This window comes from Megascapheus bottae, chromosome 5 (genome assembly GCF_031878675.1).
Source record: "Megascapheus bottae isolate mThoBot1 chromosome 5, mThoBot2.hap1, whole genome shotgun sequence".
Classification (NCBI taxonomy): domain Eukaryota; kingdom Metazoa; phylum Chordata; class Mammalia; order Rodentia; family Geomyidae; genus Megascapheus; species Megascapheus bottae.
In genome coordinates this window covers 9,796,780-9,820,474 of record NC_143513.1, presented here as the reverse complement: position 1 = coordinate 9,820,474, position 23,695 = coordinate 9,796,780, and the positions used below count along the sequence as shown (strand labels likewise).

General features: G+C 41.0%; 1 protein-coding gene across 1 annotated transcript in view; it reads left to right on the top strand.

The window, feature by feature from the left end:
* Positions 1-23,695, top strand: part of Bmper (BMP binding endothelial regulator) — a 216,467-nt gene that overhangs the window by 63,315 nt on the left and 129,457 nt on the right. The gene's annotated exons all lie outside the window — the stretch shown is intronic.

The window sequence follows — 23,695 nt, the reverse complement described above, 5'->3', positions numbered from 1 at the left end:
CTGATGGGTGAGTTAATCCATAAGCCTAGCTCCGAGTGTGTTTACAAAGGAGGAAAGGAACGTGGCCTGTGTTATCATTTTAGAGGAACCTTTTCTATTCATTGATTTCAGAGTAAAACCACTGGTGGTGGTAAGGGTGACTGCGACGGCAGTGAGTGAGAGGTAGCTGCTGTAAGTTATTTACAGTAGGGAATTAGGACAGCCACATATGTTTTCATCCCTTGTAATGAGGAACATACCTTTTCCAAGTTGCTTGCAACTGTGGATGCATCTCAGAATATTTAAAAAGGAAATATATGGGGAGCCCTAGCATCCTGATTTTAGCAAAGCAGAATCATATGGGGATGATCATAAATCTCAGCATTGATCATGTCTTCGTAAATCTCTATTCCCTATAGTACATGTGCATCCAGAGCCCAAGCTAGGATAAGCACGACCAAGGGCAATGGGGAAGGAGAGAGGGAAAGGAGCGAGAACGAGGAAGGAGGGCAGTGTGTGTATTCACATAGATATAAAACATATGTGGTCATTTGCATAGTGTGTCAAGAGCACAGAATAATTCACTGATGAAAAGGAGCATGAGTTTGAATGTTCCAGTTCAATTTTTAGGCTTTCTTGCTAATTAGGAGCAAATAGATTTACATCCGATTTTATGTAAGTGATTTCTATGACTTGCTGTCCAACATTGCCTAATTTTATTTCTTCTGTATTGGAAGCTGTAACATTTTTCTGATCTATTAGTACTCTTATTTTGGGGGGAGTTGTTGAGGAAACATAAGGCACATTTCATCAAGAAATTTTAAATGCGTGCCTGGGCAAATTGGCTTTCTAATAGAGGTGGGCCAAGGCTGGATAGCTGAGACTTCTGAGGTAGGGTGGGCGGTTGCGGGAGGGGGGAGGGGAGACTTAGAAGGTGGGAAATTAGAGGATGAGAAGTTCCTGTATTTTTACCATGATAACATTCAAAGGCCTTGGAAGTGGACATGAAGTTGGGACTTATGGAGACAGGAGAGATATAAATGGAAAACAGTACTGAGACACTGGAGTTTCATGTTTTTAAGCCCAATACTCACTAAACGCAATGCACTTGAGTCCCTGGGAAGTCCTGCTTTTGTTTTGTCAGAAAGATGAAAATCCAAGGCTGTTCTTTGCACAGGTCCTAATATGCAGGGAGAGATTTCCAGACCTGCAGCCCAGATCTTTTCCTGGAGGACTATAACCTAATTTCCTGGATCCTGTAATCCTACTGTTCCCGTGTCTTTTCCAGTTCTCTGTGCTGCCATCCTTGGCAATTAAAAGGCAATTTTTACTTAATTTTTAAATTTTGCTGTTGTTGGGATTCGAACTCATGCCCTCACAACTGACTAAACTTGCTTGCTTGGCTGGCACTATACCACTCCTCTAGCCTTGGTTTTTGCTGGCTGTTTTGGAAATGGAGCCCTGCCAACCCATCTACGTGGATTGGCTCTGAATTGGGATCCACTTAGCCTCCTGAGTAACCAGTAATGATTAGCTTTGCTTCTATTCCCCACACTGTCTTTTGGACGGATGGAATGTGGAGGCAGATGGCCTTTTTCCAGCATACCAGACACAGGTATTTAGGCCTAGAAATGGATGAGGGTCAGGGAGCAATTTTTCTTTCTGTAAGATTTCTTTTATAGATGGTTATTAAAGAACCTTTTCTTTCTTAGTGGAGCGGGACTCAAGGCCTTCCACTTGCTAAGCAAGGTGCTCTACTGCGGAGCCACACCCTCAGGCCTGTTTTTCACTGATTATGTTTAGCCTGGGCCACCATCTGCCTACTTTAGGCTTCTTCTTGATTTCCCAGCAGAAGCACAGGGTTCGTTTGTGAAGACTCTGAGGTTTTCACTTGTTAATTTACCTGTCCTCTTCCCCTCCTTTTCTTTGCATATGTGTATGTATGTATACTCACATACAGACATACGAATGCATGCATACATGCTTCCAGGTTAGCACTTTTCCATGAGTATAATAGTTATCAGCTCATTTCTCTGCTTTCTGTGTTTGTCGTGGAAGAGGCTATGTCTTTATGTGTTTGCTAGTCTGTTCCCAGCTCATAAAGCTGACACAAAGCTCACAGAAGATCACAGTGATGCTTCTTTTCTCTTTCACCCCATCACTCTTCTCTTCCACACTAGCCGCCCATTCTTTCCCTGCTTGGATCTTCATGTTCATCCGCTTTCTGTTGCCTAGGGAAATGTGTGTATTCCTCATGCAATCAATGAGGTGTACCGCCTCTCAAGTAGATACTGTTGGTACCACACAGCCCTTCTTCATCCTCATCAAATTTGTGAAAATCTGCCTCCTCTTGATTCCATGATGTGGTGACAGTGGCGTAACTCCCTGGGAAGATTCTTCATGTTCTTGAGACAGATGCCGTTGCTAATGAGAAATGCCTCACACATGATTTTATGTCCTGGTTTTTGTCGGGACAGTACGTATGGCATTCCAGACAGCTGACAGCACGCTAGCCTTGGATGCTATCTGGAGAGGGTTTCACAACCTTTCTTCTACTCATGGCAGCAGCAGAAAGGCCAACATTTTTTGAGGTGAGCGTATCATCATGACTCAGTTAGGAAATGCAACACATTCTTATCAGTTGTTGAACTGTGTCACCCCATTTACACATTCTATAAAGAGAAGAGCCAAGAGGAATGGCATAATAGCTCCCCAGGGCTCCAATAGTATAATGGGGAAGCAATGCCCGACATTCCTCCAGCCGTTCCATACAGCTGTCTGAGTCACTAGACAGCTCTCCTTGTGAGAGGTGAGAGCTGTGACTCAGGATTAGCCTCATTTTAAAAGAGAAAGACTACTCTTTTTCCTATGTTTGAAGCAAAGAATACTTTCTAAAGCACACTGAGTGTTGATTAAACCCCACATTCACTTCCTTTCCAGTGGGCTCTAAAAATTTCTTTTTTTTAATTCCCTGTCCACTGTTGAGCACAGAGTCCTGTGAACCATTGTCCAGCTGGTTATTTAGGAAACAGGATGGTGGCTGTTGGCCTAGTCTAGGCATTGCGGTAAAGCCTGTCTTCCAGGTTCTAAGTCTGGAGATGAGGCTGCTAGTGAGAGGGGCTGTGTGAGAGGGGCCCCGCCAGTCTGTTATAGGCAGTAAGTATAAAGCTCAGGCCTCTCATACCTTGCTTACCAAAGAGTGGCCAAATCATTTACTTTGCCTGACCAAGGTGTATTAAGTTCTGAGGATTTTTACCAATAAACAGGGGTTATTAACGGGCTGTCTGTGCTGAAGAGGCCTGGCTTTATTGGCTTCACAAGATCCTGAAGTCCATAAACACTTTTGCTTACACTCACACTGGAGATTCTGCACAGTGCCTCCTAGGGAAATGGAAACTCCAGGAAGAAAGAAAATGGGGCACAAAGAAAACAATGGGGATCTTTCAGGCTGTCCCGTCTTCCCATCTAGTCTGCCTGCCTTCAGAGGCCACACAGCCAGGCATGTCTAGCCTCTGCCTACCGCTCTTTTTATACTCTCAGTATGGACATTGTAGTCCTTGTGCTGGTTATTTTTCTCCTCAGTAGATATCATATGGCCTCTGCCTGCTGTACAGGTCTCCTCCATTGAGTTTGTTAAGTATGGAGAAACTCAGTTGCTCTTCTAGGCTCATGGAACAGAAAGCCAAAGCTTATCAAGGTCTACCAAGTATCTCCTTTGTTAGTAGTTTGAGAAACTGACCTAATGCCTCCTGATCATTATCTCAGCTGCCATCTTTTTTTCATATATTTTTTTATTGCAATTAATAGAAGGGTTACATTATATTCAACAGGTAGAAGGTGCATTACTTCACATACAGTGATACCCTTTCTCATGTCTTAGTTCCCATTTCCCTCCTCCCCCCACCCCTCATCTTGTTTTCCCCCCTTCCCTAACCCATTTCAAATAACCAAATACATATATGTCCAATATATCAGATAACAAAGTGAAATACTGTAACAATATGAGATAACCAAGGGACAGCAAATGAGATGAGAGATAACACACTACATTAAGGACAATAATCACTCATTTATGGCTTTTGTTTCTATATCCTAGAGGTTCTTTCATTTAGTGTCACACTGTATGGCCTTATGTATCTAGGTTTTGCTCTATTGCAAATCTCTGCTAGGAGAGCCCAAGGTTTCTACTGATTATGACAAATGAGGGAAACCATTGAGCCTATGTTCCTTTGAGTCTGGCTTACTGCACTTAATATGAATTTTTTCTAAGTCTTTCCATTTCCTTACAAATGGGGCGATGCCATTCTTTCGGACAGCAGCATAGAATTGCATTGTGTACAAATACCACATCTTGTTGATCCATTCATCAACTGAGGGACATCTGGGTTGGTTCCATATCTTTGCTATGGTAAATAGTGCTTCAGCTGCCATCTTTTTATTTCTCCTCACCACTCTCATCCTTAGCAGATGTACTTTTACCTTGCATTGGAACGCAAAGCATTTCTTCCTCAGGTAAGGGGGCTCTGACAGCCCAGACCAGACTACTTCTTATACCAAGCTCTTTTATAGCAAGGTCTAATGCTTTATTTCCCAAACATCTGAAATTATTTGTAATTAGCTATTTTTGTCACAATCAACACATATTTTAATGTTTTTAGTTGTGACAAACATACACACACACCCATACACACACACACACACTTATACATATAATCTCACACAAACAGTATTGGGGGTTGAACTTAAGTCCTTATGTTTGCTAAATATGTGCTCATCCCTAGCTCTTTTAGTTTTGTTATTTTTCAGATAGGGTCTCACATGCATGCTTGAACCAGCCTGGATTATGATCTACCTTGTTTAACGTCTCTCCTGCTTTTTAGGATGTCAAGTTTGTACCATTTTGTCCAGCGTCTGATGGATATAGGTCCAGGCTGACCTGGAAACACAGTCCCTCTGATCTCAGCCTCATACAAAACTTGGATTCTATTGCAAGCATGAGCCACTGGTGCCAGCTTTAGTTTTATTTTTAATGGATGTGTAGCAAATGGGCATATTTATGGAGCTTGATACATGTACAGAACATGATGGATTTGACAAGGGTAACTCACATTTTTTTAGCTGGGAATATTCAAATATCCCTTCTTTTTGAAATATATAATTTTTGATGATTTTTATTTAGACTCCACCCATCAGGCTAAAATGTTGACTTTGAATTTTTGGTGCTTGGTCCCAAAAGGGTAGTTATAATAATTGCTACATTCATGCACAAGTGAATGCAGACTTTATTTTCCTGCTACCACTCTCCTCTTCTCGTCCCTCCCTTGAGAACATTCTCAGACTGTACCCATTGGCTGGGAAAGCATGATGGCTTTGTGTTCAGCTGCACACTGCTCTTTATAAGTAGCTTTGTATGGATTGTGCATGACCTTGCTTGGGGTGGGGTGGCCTGGTGGAGGAGTGTTCCCCACACCTCAAAAGTTTCCACAAGTCCTGGAAACAGGAAGCTGTGGTGGTAGGAAGTGGCGGCTTGTCTCAGGGCCATTCAGAGACAGTGTCATCCTGCTGACCCAGTTGACCTTGGGCTGAGGTGATGGGGAGCTGTTGGGAGCTTGGGAGGCAGAAGGATATCTTGTCATTCCTGAGTCGCTTGATGCTGAGGCAGTCCAAGTTGTACACTCCTGATCATGCTGTTAAGTCCCTGATGTAGAGACATGGGACTGCTCTGTGGCCTCTGCCTTACTTTTGATAATAAGTGTGATTTGGCGCATTTGACTTGTAAGCTGTCATTATAGCTTCCCTGCCCATGGGGAGACATTTGGCTCCATCTGGGCCATGAACTGGAGAATTGAGCAATTGTTGAGCGAATTAGATCAATGTGGGCAGTTTATCTAACTCGTGTAGGCCAAACAGCCTCAGAAGAGCTTTCAAGACTAGCCTGAAATTTTGGTGTAATGGCTCCAGGGCCTCATTCTGCACTGGAAGTACCATGGCCCTGAGGATCATGAGGTCTTGGTTTGGACAGCAAAGAATGTCTGTCCTTCCATGGTCAGATAGTGCTTGGCCACTAGGAGGGTCTTGAACTTCTTACAAAAGCGATCCATGTTCTGCTTGGTTCTTTGGGGGGAAGAAGGGGGAAGAGGGTTGGATTGTGAGATTGTGAATATTGGTGTTTTATGTTGGAATGTGTCTGAGTAGGTATAAATTGTAAAAGTGCATTGAGGACTCAATGGGAAGGTGATTCTTGTTAGGCTGGATCAGTATATGTGCAAGTATTACTATGGCCTGTGTCTTGGAAAATGAAGTTTTTTTTTTGTTTTTCAGGCAAAACAGGACTGAATACTCACCATGGCCATCGGTCATTTCCTTGACAGCACCATGATGGCATCTTAGGAGGAAGTGGGTTAAAAGTGGCATCATGATGATGTTTGGGAGGGTCTGGCTTAGCCTGATTTTTTGGACTTGATTTGAGTGGACAAGTTTCCTGATATTTAGAAGCTGATAGAACCAGTGAAGCCGAGGACTCACAGCATGTGAGTTCATTAGCCTATTTTAATGATTTATTTATTAGTACTTTTAGCACGTTTCTGAAGCCAGTAGGGGGCTTGCATTTTTGTTTTGAGGGTCTGTTAAAAAGCTTGAGGTAACTGTTTTATACTTTAAATCCTATATCAGTCCTACCTTATGAATTTTCAGAAGATATCATACATCATAGTCCTCATCTATGTCTCTTTTTTATCACTAGACTATTCCATATTATTGGTTTCTGCTATAATTCTGCAGTGGAAGCATCCTGTGAAGTTTTCTTTCTACACAGGGAGTTACCATGTCAATTATCAGTCCAATAGGGACAATAATTGGAAAGAAAACTTCTTGCATGACTTTTGAGTATTTATATGAAAACACAGTTGGAAAAGAGATCAGCAAATGATTTATTTACAGAGGAATTACTGATTATAATAGCCTGTATTGCTGAACAAATATTCTGTGCCAGGTACATAGAATACTGTAACATGAAGTCTCACGATCACTTTGCAAACTAGGAGTCTTTATCTCCTTTTCTTGACATAGAAACAGAGGTTCTGAGAAGTTTTAGTAGCTTGCCTAAGGTCAAACAACTAATAAGAATTGACAACCAGCAGGATGGCCTCATTACAAAGCTTCACATCATTTCTACCCCTCCAGCCTGTGTAATTGTGAGATATTATCTATAATTGCTTGTAGACATTTGAAACTGGGAAATACAAATGGAGTTCGTGGAATGAAGAGCAAGTAGACATTTCAAGGAAGAAAGACTGGAGTTGTGAGTACCCGAAAGAAACCCCAGATCTGATGCAAGAGATATTAACACCATAAAAAAGCAAATTACACTTCCTCACTCCAGAGTTCACAAGTCTAAGCAAGTTTGAACTCATACCAGATTTCGGCATTGGGCGAGCAGCCTAAGCATATGTCGTAACAATGGCAGAAGGCTGCAGAACAGATCTGTTTCCTTTTCTTTGGTTGGAGAAATGGAGACACTACGATCTCTCGTGCTTCTCCTTGCCAAAAAAATGATGACTGCTCAGGGAAAATGCGATCATTTCTGGGACAGACCTACTCTCATTGCCTCTGTGTCCAGAGAGGGATAGGCGGGAGTGTTTGTGTGACGGATGCAGCTCTGTCTTGTAATGATGTGGGGAAAGTATTTAGGCCTCATTTCGAGAGCCCCCTCTGAGATCTTCATCGAAGAGATGGGTTCACATCCATGTGTCTGTCAGCAAATATAAGTTTATCCTCTTGGTAGAATCAGAACCGAATCGTGTTGCTTCCTGCCATCTGTCAAAGGAGCAAGTGGGCTTAAAATTTTGAATATAAGCTGGGTGCCCAGATGCTCACACCTGTAATCCTAGCTGTTCAAGAGGCTGAGATCAGAGGATCATAGTTCAAAGCCAGCCTGGGCAGGAAAGTCCAGGAGACTCTTATCTCCAATTAATTAGCAAAATGCAACAAGTAGAGCTGTGGCTCAACTGGTAGAGCACTGGCCTGGGGCAAAAGAAGGGAGGGGATAATGTCCAGGCCCTGAGTTCAAGCACCACTCTCCCTTCAAAAAACTGAGTATAGTTTAGAAGAGCTATTGGAAGCTAGTGGAAACATTAGTTCAATTGATTGCCTAATCCCATTTGGTCCTTGTAATGACTATTCCTTTTATTTCTCCCGCCTTTCCTTCCCTCCCTCCTTCCCTCCCCTTTCTGCCCATCATGGTCTTTCTCTCCCCTCCCGCCCTCCCTCCCTCCCTCCCTCCCTTCCTCTCTCCCTCCCTCCCGCCCCTCCTTCCTTCCTTCCTCGTTCCCTCTCTTCCTTTCTTCCCCTCTTTGATTCACATGTTCTTGCATTTCCTCAAAATTCTAGGGAAGAGACTGATTTTTTACTAACTGAAGAATTTTTCAAAAACATCTGAAATCCCCCTTCCATCTTGTCTCTTTACATTTATCTCTTGTCTTCGCATCCAGCTGGATTCATCCTGTATGGTGAACATATCCCTAACTTGTTAAAATGTTGCAGAAAGTAGTTTTTAATAGGTAAATAAGATTATACCAGTATACCATCATTTATTTAGCCATTACTATGATATTTAAGCTGTTTTTATTATATAACACATTATTATAAATAATGTGATAAGCATCTTGAAAATTAATTTATCCTGTGTCACTGATTGATCCCTTAGGCTAAATTTATAGAAAAGTATAATAGGTAAACCAAGGATATTGTTTAATTAGCAGTGATCAAATGTACATTAAATGTCAGTTAAATAACTGTACATAAATATACATTAACTTTAACTTAAATGATTCAATGTATACTAGTTACCACTGTATTAAGTAGAGAATGACTGATGGAAAGATCTAAACTTTTTCTCTCCAGACAATTACAGGTGTGTTGATTTAAAAACAAATACAAATAAAACTGTAAATGCAACATTTTTGTGTGCCATACACAGTTTGTGAAAATAACAGAACCTAGATATACTGAAAAATAGAAATTATTAGGGGAAATTATTAGCTTTCTAAGTTTCCTTTGCATATTTCCACATTTTCCTAAACTAGACAGGATTGCATTGTAAGCGCAGCTTTCCAACCTTATTGTTGTTTTTTTTTTTTTCATTCAATATTATGCAGGTTGGCCATCCCTAATCTGAAAATGTGAGACAGACAATGCCTTCCAACAAAAAATGTTTGAGTACAGTGCTCAAAAAGTTTCAAACTGGGGCTGGGAGTTTGGCCTAGTGGTTAAAGTGCTTGCCTGGCATGCACGAAGACCCAGGTTCGATTCCTTGCTACCACATACATAGAAAAAAAAAAGCCAGAAGTGGTGCTGAGGCTCAACTGGTAGATCTCTAGCCTTGAGAAAGTCCAAGGACAGTGCTCAAGCCCTGAGCTCAAGCCCAGGACTGGCAAAAGTTTCAAACTTTGGATTACTTTATAGTTTAGATATTTGTATTACGAGTGTTCATCCAGTAAAGTTGGTACAGATATTCTAAAATCGAAAGAAAAATATCCCAATTCTGAAACATTTTTGGCCCTAAGCATTTTGGATAAGACATATTCAACTTGTGTGGTGAACACATTTCTATCTCTTTAAAATGTTGCTGAATATATATGGGGGGGGTCATGGGGCTTGGGCACCGTCCCCGAGCTCTTCAGCTGAACGCTGCCACCCTACCCTTGAGCCAAGCTCCACTTTCTATTTTCTAGAGGTTAATTGGAGATAAGAGTCTCAGGTCCTTTTGTGCCCAGACTGGCTTTGAACCTTGATCCTCAGATCTCAGCCTCTTTAATAGCTAGGATTACAGTTATGAGTCACTACGCCCGGCTGAAAATAATTTTAATAAGTACATAATATTGTAAAAGTATACCACAATTTATTTAGCCATTTTTATGGTATTTAAAATGTTTTTATGCCTAACTTTACTTTGGGGTATTTAAAGCCTTTTTGTGAATGAGGATATATATTCAGTGATGATAACTGTATTTTTAAAGACCCTGAGAAAGTACAATCTGACTTCAGTGGATATACTGCATGGTAGAGAATGACAGAGTTTTCTGAAATCCCTTGTCTTCACTGCTTTGAATCTTTGTTCTTTGGACCTTCATCCAAATATGTTCACAAACCCAAATATTTAATGAGAATAAAGGGGAGGGGCCAGGAGCATGGCCTAGTGGTAGAGTGCTTGCCTAGCATGCAGAAAGCCCTAGGTTTGTTTCCTTGGTACCACATACACACAAAAAGCTGGAAGTGGTGCTGTGGCTAAAGTGGTAAATTGCTAGCATTGAGAAAAAACAAGGACAGTTCCCAGGCTCTGAGTTCAAGCCCCAGGACTAGATTAAAAAAAAAAAAGTGGGTAAAGGTGAGTTAGTACTGCCACCTCCAAAAGTTAGTGAAGGTTTTCCTTTCAAGTCCCTTGCTTTTCCTCTCTAAGGTTGTCCTTTGGGGAGCCGGCCATCTGCAGCTTCTCTCGTGGCGATGTGAAGTCATTCTTTAGAGGTTCTCCCATGCCTCTTCCTTACCTGGAGTGGTCCAGCTCCGTACCCTGAACCTCTGTTTCTCTTGTGGCTATGAGTGGAATGTGGTTTTCCATCTTCCCCAAGCCCAGCTTTCCTCCATTCAGGCTCTTGCCTTTCTCTTCCTCTCTCTCCTGCAACTTCCGCTCTATGCTTTAATTTTCAAGTTTCTCTTTAAGAGCTGTCATTAGTCACATGGTTTGACTACATGACTAATCCTACAGGTTTTGATGTCATAACTTACCATGTTCTTGAAAAGGACTCATCTGATCTAGAACTTTCTACCTTTCACCTTGGGTCTTGGTTTCTATTTTGAAGGCCATGAGTTAATTTCTCTTTTAATGAACATGGTTGCATGAAGGATCTGTGACAGATATGTGGGTCCCAAGATAAGCATTGAAAGAAGACAACACCAGACTGATAAGGAGACATCAGAGTTGCTGTGTGTGGCATGTGGGGTGTCAGTAAGCTCAGATTCCAATCACCAGCTGTCCTTCCTGTGGCCCTAGGGGTGGCAGCCATGAGAACATAGTTCTCTGGGGTGAGGCAGGAAGAAAAACTAAACTATCCATTTATGAAAGTGAAATAACTATTTTATTTTGTCTGCAAAATAGCATAAAATCTTAGTGTTAAAAGAATATTTCTAAATCTGTTTGATCTTTTTCTCCAGAAAGCTGAGAATGTTTTTTTCTTTTTTCTTTTATCTTCTCCATCGGTGACTGGGATCTGTAGCCCTCTGTTCTCTCTTTGTGTTCTACCTCCAGCCCCATTCTCACTGCCCTGGCCCTTCCATTCCCAGCCTTCTTCATGATTCTGTTTCCTTGTGATTTCCAGTCCTTCCTGAATGGCTCTTGTTCTAGCCCAGGACTCATAAAAGATCACAGCTCACTCCCAGTGCTGTCCTGGTCTTTCTTTAAGAACCCATCCCAGAGTTTTGCACATAGATATTCCGGAAACATCCTTTGAATGAATTGATTACACATTTTGGCACCTTTTAAATGTCATTCAAATGTTAGATTTGGAGGGTGGCAGTGCTTTTGTGGTCCTGAGAATGGTTTCAATTACCACCATTCCCTCCACGTGGAATTTTAAATGGTACCACTTGTTTGATGTGGAGGTAGCAATGCCTTTGCATTTCAAGGAGCCATATTCCTGCCCAGAGAATGGAGAATATCAGCAACCAATGCACCCAGAGAACTGTGTGTCCCCATGTACCCCAGTATCCTCACGGCCAACCCTGCCCAGGCTGCTCTGAGTTGTGAGCAGTGACTCACTCTTTTGCGAGTCATCTATGTATTTTAGCTGTGGTTTAGAAGAGCCAGCTCTGACTACTGAGCAGATTTTTCTGTATGGACAGGGGATGGACCTCCGGGATGCAGGTAAAGGGTCTACTAAGGAGGATGATGATACATCAAATGGTCAGGTCTTAGTTCGAGCTCCAAACACTGCTATCAGAATGTCATTCTAGGCACCATTCTCTTCTCTTCTCTGTGATACACATACAGAATTAGACAACATGATTGTGATTACTGTCAACAGTATCACTTCCAGATGTTAAATTATACAACTATGTGAGGGTTCTTTTAACCTCTGTGTACTACTACAATTAGAAAGAAAAGGTTTATATTTATCATGAAACAAGAAAAGGCCATCATTTCCACGACCTTCTTGTTAGGTAGGGTAGGAAGCAGGGAGGTAGCATTTGCAAGTGTTCGGTCTGAGGAAATACAAATTTGCACTGTAGTCAGACAGTAACATGATCACTCATTGTGAAGGGATATCCTTTGGTTATATTTTAGGAATTGAAACTCAGAAAATTGCTTTAGAAGCTAAAACTGATTATGCAAAATTACTCTATCACATCCTCCCTGCTGATATAGCTTATTTTTCCATGCTTTCAACTGATGCAATGCACTTTTATGACTTTTTGTGCATTGTGTTATGGGTAATGTTATCTGTAGGGATCTTTCTCCACCAAACTGAGTTGATGATTATGACTGGCAGATGCCAGAAGTGCTTCTTTTTGCATTGGTGGGAAATGCATTGCTTTCCAGTTTCAAGTTCAAGAAGATGGGAGGGAGGGGGCCCTTGAGAATTTTGGGGTTTGTTATTAGGTTTTCAGTATCCATAATATTCATAAACAATGAACACAGCTGTCTTTAATAACCAAGCCCACTAACTGAAAGAACACAGTGCATGCCAGAAAAACATCAGGCTCTAAGAAGATTTTTTTTTTCCAACACAGAAATGTTCGTGGATTGAAGCAAAACTTCATTTATAAGCAAACTGGATTTTTACCTTAAACATTCCATCATTAAGTAAAATCTTTTGACCATTCACTAGGAAAAATGTTAGGAAATTTGTGGTATTTTTCAGTGTTTTGCCTATGCATCTATATTGTTCTGATTATGTTTATGGTGTGTCATAGGCTCTATAGACTTTGGAGACTTGTGGTGATCAGATGGTCATAGTCCTGAGGGTAACAAGACTTGGGTTTCAATTCTGTCTCTGTTGCTGGCGAGCTATGGGTCCTGGAACCTTCCCATTGACTGCTTTGAGATTGTTTTCTTATCAGTGAAATGGAATTGCCCAACTTAGATCAGGCTTTGTATTCACAGAGAGAATCATTGGGAAGAATCTAAACTTAGCAGTGAATGTTATTTTTTCTAATATAATAGTAGATCACTCAAATATTTTAAAATTTACTTTAAAAATGTACTTTGTCTTTAAGTAGTTTCACAAAGGGATTTTAATGCAACCGTTTGTGAGTACAATGTATCTTGGTCAATATCACCCCTGCTGTCTTCTTCCATTCATCCATTCGTTCCCTAGTTCCATCTTCACATACATGCGTTGAATATTATGACTCTATTTTCTCACCCTTCCTCTCGCCATTCATTATAACATAAAACATTTTAAAAACTTACCTTGAAATTTATAAACACTAAAATTCATCCATTTGGGTTATATATTTAAATATATATGTCTATTATCTATCTAATCATCTATCATCCATTTATCTCTTAGCCTTGACAAATGCAAACATGCATATTTTCATAGTTAACATTATCATAGATTATATTCCATGATACAGAAAATCTTTAGCTGCAGTTACATCTGCAGATTACCATATTAAAGCAGCAACAAGAGAAGCAGCTCACATTCTTACACCATGAACTTTTTTGAACTGTTGAGACCTGTCTGCTACCTCCAGCACATTTAGGCTATTGAACAAAAGACTTCCATTCATTCATTCTCTCCAGAGATGGATTTGAGGGCTTAGTTTGCAAAATCACAGTGAGAAGGGTAGGAAGATTTTCTTTTTCTTCCCAAGACCAGAGTTAGACAATAAATTAGGAGGTTTGTGAGAGCTGAGACAAGAGCTCCAGTTGTAGCTTCTGTCCCAGATGTGACTGAGTGGCTAGAACTTTGGAGGTCTCTCTGCTGATTATTTAATGGAAAAATGTTCCAATGGCTTGACATACCCCTTTTCCCCCTTGCATTAGAATTAGGCCAGGCATGATGAGATGGATGGCTTTTTGGAAGTGTTTTGAGGTTCTCTAAGGAGAGGGCGTCCCCTGGCTTTTCTATTGGAGGAGGTTCCACAGTGCCTGTGCAGATGTTCAGGTGCTGCTTGTCTGTGTTAATCCTCGTTACTTCTCCCTTCCAGATGTCCAAATATTGGTACAGAAGCTAATGAAGTTTCCATGTGGCAAAGTGGCCATGACAGTAGAGGATTGAGTCAGGGCCCAGCTCATGTGTTCTGTATTGTGGCCCTGGGAAATGATCCCTTCAAGGTCATCGTGCCCTGGAGGAGAGAACCATGGTCTCTGGATGCAGTCAGATGGGGGTTTATTTCAGCTCCGCTCTGTATTCAACACGTTAATGCAATCCAGAGACTCACTTTCTTCCTTTGTAAATTGCAGAACCACTTTTTGTGGTTCCCCACCCCCAATAAAGCCCATGGAAATTCTGTTTGCTTCTTCCTTCTCTAATATGGTTGCTTTAGTGAATAGGACCCGCAAAGCTTCTTCATGCATGAGGATCCATATGGAAGAAGAGAGGGAGGTGGATCCTTTACTTTCCATTGTGGAAGTGACACAGCTCAGTAAAGCTTCAGAGATAGGAAGCCCAAACTACTTACCCATTCCCTCTTTCCTTTCCTTTCCTTTCCTTTCCTTTCCTTTCCTTTCCTTTCCTTTCCTTTCCTTTCCTTTCCTTTTCTTTTTTTTTTTTTTTTTTTTTTTTTTTACATCATGGGTCTTGAATTTGGCCTGGGCACTGTCCCTGAGCTCTACAGCTCAACGCTACCACCCTACCCTTGAGCCAAGCCCCACTCCCCATTTTCTAGAGGTTAATTGAAAATAAGAGTCTTGGATCCTTTTGTGCCCAGGCTGGCTTTGAACCTTGATCTTCAGATCTCAGCCTCCTGAGTAGCTAGGATTACAGGTATGAGCCACTGTACCCCTGGCCCGTCCCCTCTTTTCTAATACACAAAAGTCTAGGTGGTTGAAAGGATTTCATGGAGTGATGTGTGCTCTGTCTAGCAACAACACCTTTTCCTGCACTGATTTTTAGCTGCACTACTTTTGGTGCTAAACTGTATGAATTTGTTCTATAAGGACATTTATTTGTCTAACAAAGCTGAATATTTTATAGCTGAATTTACTAGTCTGGTTTCCCCAGGAGAAATACCTCCCTACAACCGCTCTTGCCTGTGGTTTTTGTACTGAAGAAAGAAATCTTCATCTTCAATGTCAGTGTTTCCTCTTTGCTTGGAGGGAGGTAATATTGTGTGGCTTGAATCATTCTTTCTCTTAACTTAAGGAAGTAAGGCACTTTAGTTCTTTATGGTGGGAGGTTCCAACACTATTCTACTAATATTCTAATGCTGGACTGTCCAGTAGAAATATAATTTGAACAACATATACAAATTCGAGTGGAAGTATAAAAGAAGTAAAACAAATTGAGTATATTTTAGTAATATACTATAATTGACGGAACATATCAAAATATCCTTTCAATATGTGTTATAAAAATACCAATGGATTATGGATCATTTCCTTTCTCTTTATTTTTTTTCTTTTTTCTTTTGTGCCAGTACTGGGATTTGAACTCAGGGACAGAGAATGTTTTCTCTCAAGGCTGATACTGGCTTTGAACCACAGTCCTACTGAGTAGCTAAGGACTGCAAACATGAATCTTTAGCACTCAGGTTTATTTTCTGTTCTTTTAATTTCCATGAAAGGTCTTCAAATTCTGGTGTGTAACTATTATAGCACTTTTTTTTTCAGGCTAGTTATATTTCAAGTGCCTAATCACACATTGGCTGACAGACATTGGCACACATCGGCTAATGGCCACAGTATTGGATGGTGTGGGTAGACTTCCAGGGTGAAGGAGGGATCTCTTCTGCTTCTACCAGCACATCACCCCCTGAATTTATCTGTATGTTTGGGAGATATTCATATTGTGCCAAAAAATCATGAGGGAAGTGAAAACAGAAGTTAATCACCAGCCAACAGGATTCTGGGGGGTCACCCCACCTTGCTCCACATCCTCCAGTGGCATCCCTCCAGAGTTCAAGCTAACATGAGCTTCCAGGTGTCTCCTCATCACAAGCCCCGGCCAGACACATGGGATTCCTGGCTCTTCTTGAACATTTCTACTTAAGTGTTTTGCATTTGTAAAACGATCCATCTGGAACATTCTTCAGATACCTATGTGTCTGGCTCTTTATCTCCTCAAAAGCTTTGTTTAGAGCTAGGAATGTGGCTTGTGATAGAATGCTTGCCTAGCATACATGAAGCCCTAGGTTTGATTCCTCAGTACCACATAATCAGAAAAAGCTGGAAGTGGTGCTGTGGTAGAGTGCTAGCCTTGAGCAAAAGAAGCTCAGGGACAGTGCTCAGGCCCTGAATTCAAGCCCCAGGACTCTCTCTCTCTCTCTCTCTCTCTCACACACACACACACACACACACACACTGCTTTGTTTAAAGGTATCATCTTCAGGCATGGAGGATAGCCTAGTGGTAGAGCGCTTGCCTAGCACTTATGAAGCTCTGGGTTTGATTCCTCAGTATCACATACACTGAAAAAAATCTGGAAGTGGTGCTGTGGCTCAAGTGGTAGAGTGCTAGCTTTGAGAAAGCTCAAGGATGGTGCTCAGGCCCTGAGTTTTTTTTAAAAAAAGTTTCTCCTTCAGTGCTATTTAAAATGGCGACAGAACCTTGGCACTGGCCGGCTCTGTGGCCACACGTTCTCTATTAAGTTGGCCTTATTTCCCCATGGCTTATTCATCAGCTTCTGGCATGTGAGTTTTTCTTTTTTATCTTTCTCTTCTCCCTTGGCCCCGATAGGAAACATGCTCCTCTAGGGCCCAGACCTTGTTTAGTTCATTGCTAAATTCCTTCCATCTATCACGTAGCTTAGCACATGGTAGGCGCTCAATTGATAATAGCTTAATGAGTGGATGGATGCATTTGATAGTTGAAAAGATACCAGATTTCATGCACAGAACCTTCCAACAGTTGGTTATATTGGAAAATGTCTTGGACACCATTCTGCACAAGATAGAGTCATATTGCTTAGCATGGAAAAACCAAGCCCACAATCCAGTGGTCTTTACATGACTTCACTTGGCTTGAAGTACCCCTAATGGCTTCTGTCATCCAGTTCAGCTGGACCCAGGTGGGGATGTTGTCACACTTTTTCTTCTTCTTCTTTTTTTTTTGCCTATCCTAGAGCTTGAACTCAGGGCCCAGGCACTGTGCCTGAGCTTCCTTTGCTCAAGGCTAGCACTCTACCAGCTTGAGCCACAGAACCACTTGTGGCTTTTTCTGTTTGTGTTGTACTGAGGAATCGAACCCAGAGTTTCATGCATACTAGGCAAACACTCTACCACTAAGCCACATTCCCAGCCCACACTGTTCCCTTTTAAATGGTGAATTCTTGGAATATCAGAGTCAATTCAAGTTGTTAAGCCCTTGAATGTTTTTTTTTTTCCTTTGGAAGTAGATCCTTTGAATTCCCCAAACACAGGAACCTGACATTGGAAGATTTAATGGGGGCAGGTTGAATTACCTTCTCTGTTTTATAAATCCCCAGAAACCTATAAACAAACTTCTCCCACTCAGTTTCATAGACACCCCGAGAACATTGTGAACACATCCATGGGGTCAAGGCTGACCCTGTCAGGAAGGGCTATTGTTGTTGGCCAGGCCTGTGTGCAGAGCAGTGTTCAGAATGGATGAATGCATTGAGATGCGATCCTGGATGCTCAAAACTGACCAGACAGCGTAGTTTGGCACAGTGGCCAACAGACTCTTCAGGCGAAGGGCCAGGCAACTTCCTTTTGTCTTACTTGTTTTCCCTCTCACAAGAAGAAGTTTGGAAGGCCTCTGTCTGGAGATATCTGGCATGGGGGTCATCCTCTCAGGGTGCTTGGACTTGAAGTTCTTGGGTGGGCAAGAACTTTCCACATCTGTTCCTGCCCTGCCTGCTCTTGGCCCCCAGTATAAAATTGGCAATGACTGTAAATATATGCCACACTAAGTCATTCTTCCTAGAACTACAGTGCCTCGCACCATTCTCTTCCATGCTTCCAGCAAGGAAATCACATTTTTGTCCACTGTTTTAGATTCAAAAGTGTGAAATGGCAGTTTCTAGGGGATGGCTCCTTTCTGGTTCCCTTTCCTCTGCCGGACTCATGGGACTATCCTGGGCTTCTTGGGCTCAGCCCAGCCAGCTCAGTAAGGGAGAACACAACATTCTCTGTCATGAAGACATTGCAGCTGTTGGCAACGTTTGGTCAAATAAAATAGCTTTGGATTAAACACAACCATCTCTGACTTTAAAAGATGTCTTGTCCCCAGAAAAAGAATCAAATATAGGCAGGTTTTGCTTTTGAAACTTGTGTTATTATACAATGAAGAGGAGGAGGAGGAAGAGGAGGCGTGCTTTAAAATTTTAATTAAAATGGAAAAGACTTTCCTGTACTTATCAGTTCACACTGCTACAGCAGTTACAAAACGTTGTTTTGTCCAGAAATTCTGAATGTGTTCTAATGCTGGAAATCACCTCTTCTTTCTTTCAAAGAAACTTTGCTTTGTGCACCTTCAATGTAGACCTTGTAGTCTAGAGAAGAAAGGAAACTCTAGCCCATTTGCTGCTCACGCTTTGACTTTCCTATGATCTTAGTGCAGGAGGTCCGCTGAATTTGAAGGGCTGACACTGAATCATGAAGTTGAAATAAGGCTTGAGAGTGATGTGGAGCAAGAAGGCCATAGAAAACCCATTCTTGCCCTCCAGCCTTTCCTTTTTATCTTTCCTTCATTGATGGATTCCTCCTCTTCCAAACTCAAGTGGCAGATAAAATGGAAAGTGAGATTTCCTCACACCTCCAGGGGAAGCTGTTTTTTCCAATGTAAGACTTTTGTCTTTGTGATAAATTGGCCATTAGTGGTGTTTATTTTCCTGTCCCACTAAATGATCCTTCGTAGCTCTTTTCTCAATAAACTCGTGAATCATGTACTAATCTCATGTGGAGGGCCCTGGTGGGGGAGAAGGTGGGAAAGAGATTTAGAAACAGTTTGGACAGCTAACATTTGGAAAAGGAGGCAGGCATGCAGTGCAGATAGATGGCTCAAGTCTGTGGTGTCATTTTTAAGACTCTGGCATGTTTCTGTGTGGGAAGTGAAACCATTTTATCACTCATTCATTTCAATCTGGAAAGAAATGCAAGTTGTGAATAATCATTAAGGTAGAAGAAGGAGACATTGCATATAAGGACATTTCACCATCTAGGATTGAACCTGGAATCTATTTCTTTTTCTTTCTTGGAAGTTCTTGGGTTTGAACTGATGCCTACTAGAAAGACGCTCTGTCACTAGAGCCATGTCTCCAGCCGCTCTTTTGCATTGCCTGTTTTCAAGGTGGGCTTTGACTACCTGGGATTTAGTCCTTCTACTTGTGATTGCCTGGGCTTCTGGGCACTCACATAAGCTTATGCCCAGCATTGGTTGAGAGACACAGACTTTATTCCCAGGCTGTTCTTGAGCCTGATTGCTTCCCAAGTAGCTAGATTATAGGCATGAGCCACCACCATGCCTGACTGGATCCAGAATTGAGAAAATACTGTACATGGCACTAAGACAATTGTGTAAATTTGAAGATAAGACTAATGTTAGTCATATGACATGGCTAATTAATTTCTAGAGTAAAATAATAGTATTTTGGTTGTCAAGAGAAAAAATACTTTTAGCCTTAGGAGGTGCATGTTTAATGAGGAATAAGATGTGTATGAATAAGTCTTTCATGAAAAAGTGAATGTGAAGGAGAATATTGTAGAATATTAAATACTGTGGATGCAGGTAAAGGGCTGCAGGTGTGTATTTTTTTGTTCTGTAACAATAGAGTGGATTTGAAGGATTTCAAAAATAAGTATGTCAAGAAAGAATATGTGGAAGAATGTGGAAAGTGATTTCCAAAGTATTTCTTGACATCATCCATTTCAGCGTGATGCATGGTGTTAGCTGTGGGGTTTAGTAGACAGCTTTGAGAAACTGTCCTTCCTAATGAGAATGGCTGCATGTTGTCGAATGCATCTTTTTATGCTATTGAAATGATGATGGGATTTTTGTCTTTTACTGTATTAACAAGATGTCCTATATTGACAGTTGAACATTTTAGCTGGCCATTTCAGGATCGTGTTTAAGGTTTTTGTGTCTGTATCCATAGAGGTACTCACCTATAGTTTTCTGGACTGTGATCTTCCTGTTTATGCTTCCCTGTATGACTAGTGTGTGGAGCTAGTCACTTACAGTGAATGCCAACTTTTTTTTTTTTTTTGCCAGTCCCGGGCTTGAGCTCAGGGCCTGAGCACTGTCCTTGAGCTTTCTCAAGGTGAGAGCTCTACCACTTGAACCTCAACACCACTTCCAGCTTTTCTCTATGTATGTGGTACCGAAGAATTGAACTTGGGTCTTTGTGCATGCTAGGCAAGCACTCTACCACTAGGCCAAACTCATAGCCCCATACATGCCAACTGTTTATTCACCAATAGTGCCTCGGGATGAGGCTGACTTCACAGTTCATTGCTCTGATAGTAAGGGTTTCTTTCTCTTCTGTGTTTTGGAACACTTTGAGAGCAATGTGTGTTACTTCTTCTTCAAACATTTGAAGAATCCATCTGGCCTTGCTGCTATTCATGGGGAGTGTTTTGGTTACTAATTAAATTTCTCTATTTGTTCTGAGTCTGCGCAGATTTCTTCCTGACTCATAGACAGTATTCTGTGTGTTTCCAGAAATTTGTATTTTCCATGTAGGTATCTAATTAGTTGCCACATACTTGCTCACAATGTCCTCTTATAATAATTTCTTTTCCTGGGAAGCCAGTAACAATGTCTATACTTCATTTCTGACTATAATAAATTCAGCCTATTCCCTTTTTTTCTGCTCCATCTAGCTAATAGTTAATTTTATTGTGCTTTTAAAAGAATCATTTTTGGTTTCATTTAATACTTCTGTTTCTTTTTTATTATCTGTTTTTATTTATTTTTACTTTGACTTCACAATTTCCCCTTTTGGGATTGCTTTGGGAGATAGGTCCCCCCACTCTAGTCATGGGGCTTGAACTCTGGGCCTGGGCACTGTCCCTGAGCTCTTCAGCTCAAGGCTACTGTGCAAACCTTTGAAACACAGTGCCTATTCTAGTTTTCTAGTGGTTAATTGGAGGTTGGAATCTTCATGGACTTTTGTGCCCAGGGTGGCTTTTATCCATGATCCTCATATCTCAGCCTCCTGAGTAGCTGGGATTACAAGTGTGAGCTACCATCATCTGGCTCATCTTTTTAAATATAAATTTTTTAAAGTATATATTTCTTTCCAAACATTGCTTTGGGTTTCAGCTCATAAAATTTGGTATCTCGTGTGTTTTCCTTTACTTTTAATGATATTGGGTTTGAACCCTCTGCCTCCTACTTGTGATGGGGTGCTGTACCCTGTAAGCCACCCTTCTACCTTCTTTCTTTGCATTTGTTATTTCTTAGATAGGCTCTTGCCTAATGCCCAGCCTGGCTTGGACTGTGATCCTCCTATTTTCATTTCCCTAAATTGCTGAGATAACAGGCACATGCTGCTGTGCCCAACCAAGGGTAGAGCTAAGCTTGCTTGCTTGCTTGCTTGCTTGCTTGCTTGCTTGCTTGCTTTCTTTCTTTCTTTCTTTCTTTCTTTCTTTCTTTCTTTCTTTTCTTTCTTTCTCTCTCTCTTTCTTTCTTTCTTTTTTTTTTTGCCAGTCCTGGGCTTGAGCTCAGGGACTGAGCACTGTCCTTGGACTTTCTCAAGGCTAGAGCTCTACCACTTGAGCCTCAGCACCACTTCCGGCTTTTTTCTATGTATGTGGTACCAAGGAATCGAACCTGGGTCTTCATGCATGCTAGGCAAGCACTCTACCACTAGGCCAAACACCCAGCACCCTGAGCTTTCTTTAGGACGACTATGAGCCTCTTACCTTCACCTCCCCAGAATTACAGGCATATACCACAACAGCTGGCCTGGTATCTTGTTTTTTTACTTCCACTCATCTTAAAGCAATTTTTCACTTCTTTCTTGTTTCTTCTTTAACCCAGTGTAGACTGCCAGCCCTGAGCTGAAGAGCTCAGAAACAGCACCTGGCCCAGACATCAAGCCCCATTACCTACAAAAAATATTTTAAAGTTTATGGAGGTTTGTTTTTATAGCAGAATGTATGTTCTATCATGGAGAATGGTGCATGTATAATTGAGAAGAAAAAGTTTAGGAGTACTATAGTGTTCTTTAAGATATTATTCCTTTTGAAACCTATATTACTGAGGTATAAAATTAAATATGGCCCTCTTGTCCCCTAGCTTTTTAGCACTCTGTGGAGCTATTATTAACAGTATTTTCTGTTTTATTACCCTGACAGTCTCTTCATTCACAGCAGTAAACCTACGCATTTCTTTTTGCCCATACTCCCAGCTTTAAATAGCCATATTCCATAAGCATTGTTCTATGGTTTTAATGCGCTTAGTTATACATCTTGAATGTGGTTCCAAACTGGTGTTTTTCAGTGCTACCGCATTCTTTTGTATGGCTGCGTGCTATTCCAATTATGAATTATGGGTTTACTTGTAGGTTTAGAGTACTTTCTGTGTGAATGTACATACTATGTGTGTATTTTTCCAATATTTGGCTATTATATCTGGTGATGTAATTAATATGTGTGTGTACCTGATTCATTTAATGCAGATGAAAGTATTTTGTTAGGATGAATTCCTAAGACTAGTCTAAGATTAGTCTCTCTGAATTCTGTCGTGGCTTGCATGGGCATGTGAGAGAGCTTGCTGGATGGACCATGCTTTGTGAACATTACATTTTTTTTTCTGTTTGATCAATTTGCTTGCTGAAAATTATGACTTCATGTCATTGAACTTGGTTTATCTCACCACAGAAAGGTAAGTGTCTTTTGATGTACTACAGTTCACCAAATTTAAGAAGACTTGAAGATTGAAAAAAAACCATGAAAACATAATAATTAGACGTAGAATTCATGTTACTTAATAAGCCACACATCTTTCAACTTCTGCACAGCATCTCCCTCCCTCCTCCATGGTCTGGTGGGCGTCCAGTGTTGATTCCAAAGCGTTCTTTGTGCTATGTGTCACATCTCTGGGCTGTAGCTGTGGATTCCATGGTATTTTTTCAGAAGAGAATGTTATGATTGTCAGTGGCCCAGAGTCTCTTTATGAGCATCTGGAGTTGGTGTCACCAATAAGAAGGGATGACCTTGCTTGCTCTGAGATGAAAAAAAAATGGTCTCTAGCAATTTTCTTGTTCTATGATAAGTTTAATGTCTTAGCAACAGATGATTCATCTATACAATTTCCATGAATTTCTCATTATTAGATCAGTCTCATAACATTCATTTAGTTTAAACTAGGAGTTTATTTATGGCAGGGTCAAGCTTGAAATTTCTATATAGATCAGTGATATATAGTAGTCAAAATAATTTGTTTCTTCCTTTGGAATAGTATTTCATAGATATTCAGATTCTTCTCTTGTGAAACTGCTGGCTGGCAACTGAAGAAGAGGTGAAGTATTCCTGGTGGTGGTTAATATCTCTCCAAGATATTCATAACTTCTCTACTATCTGGGGGATA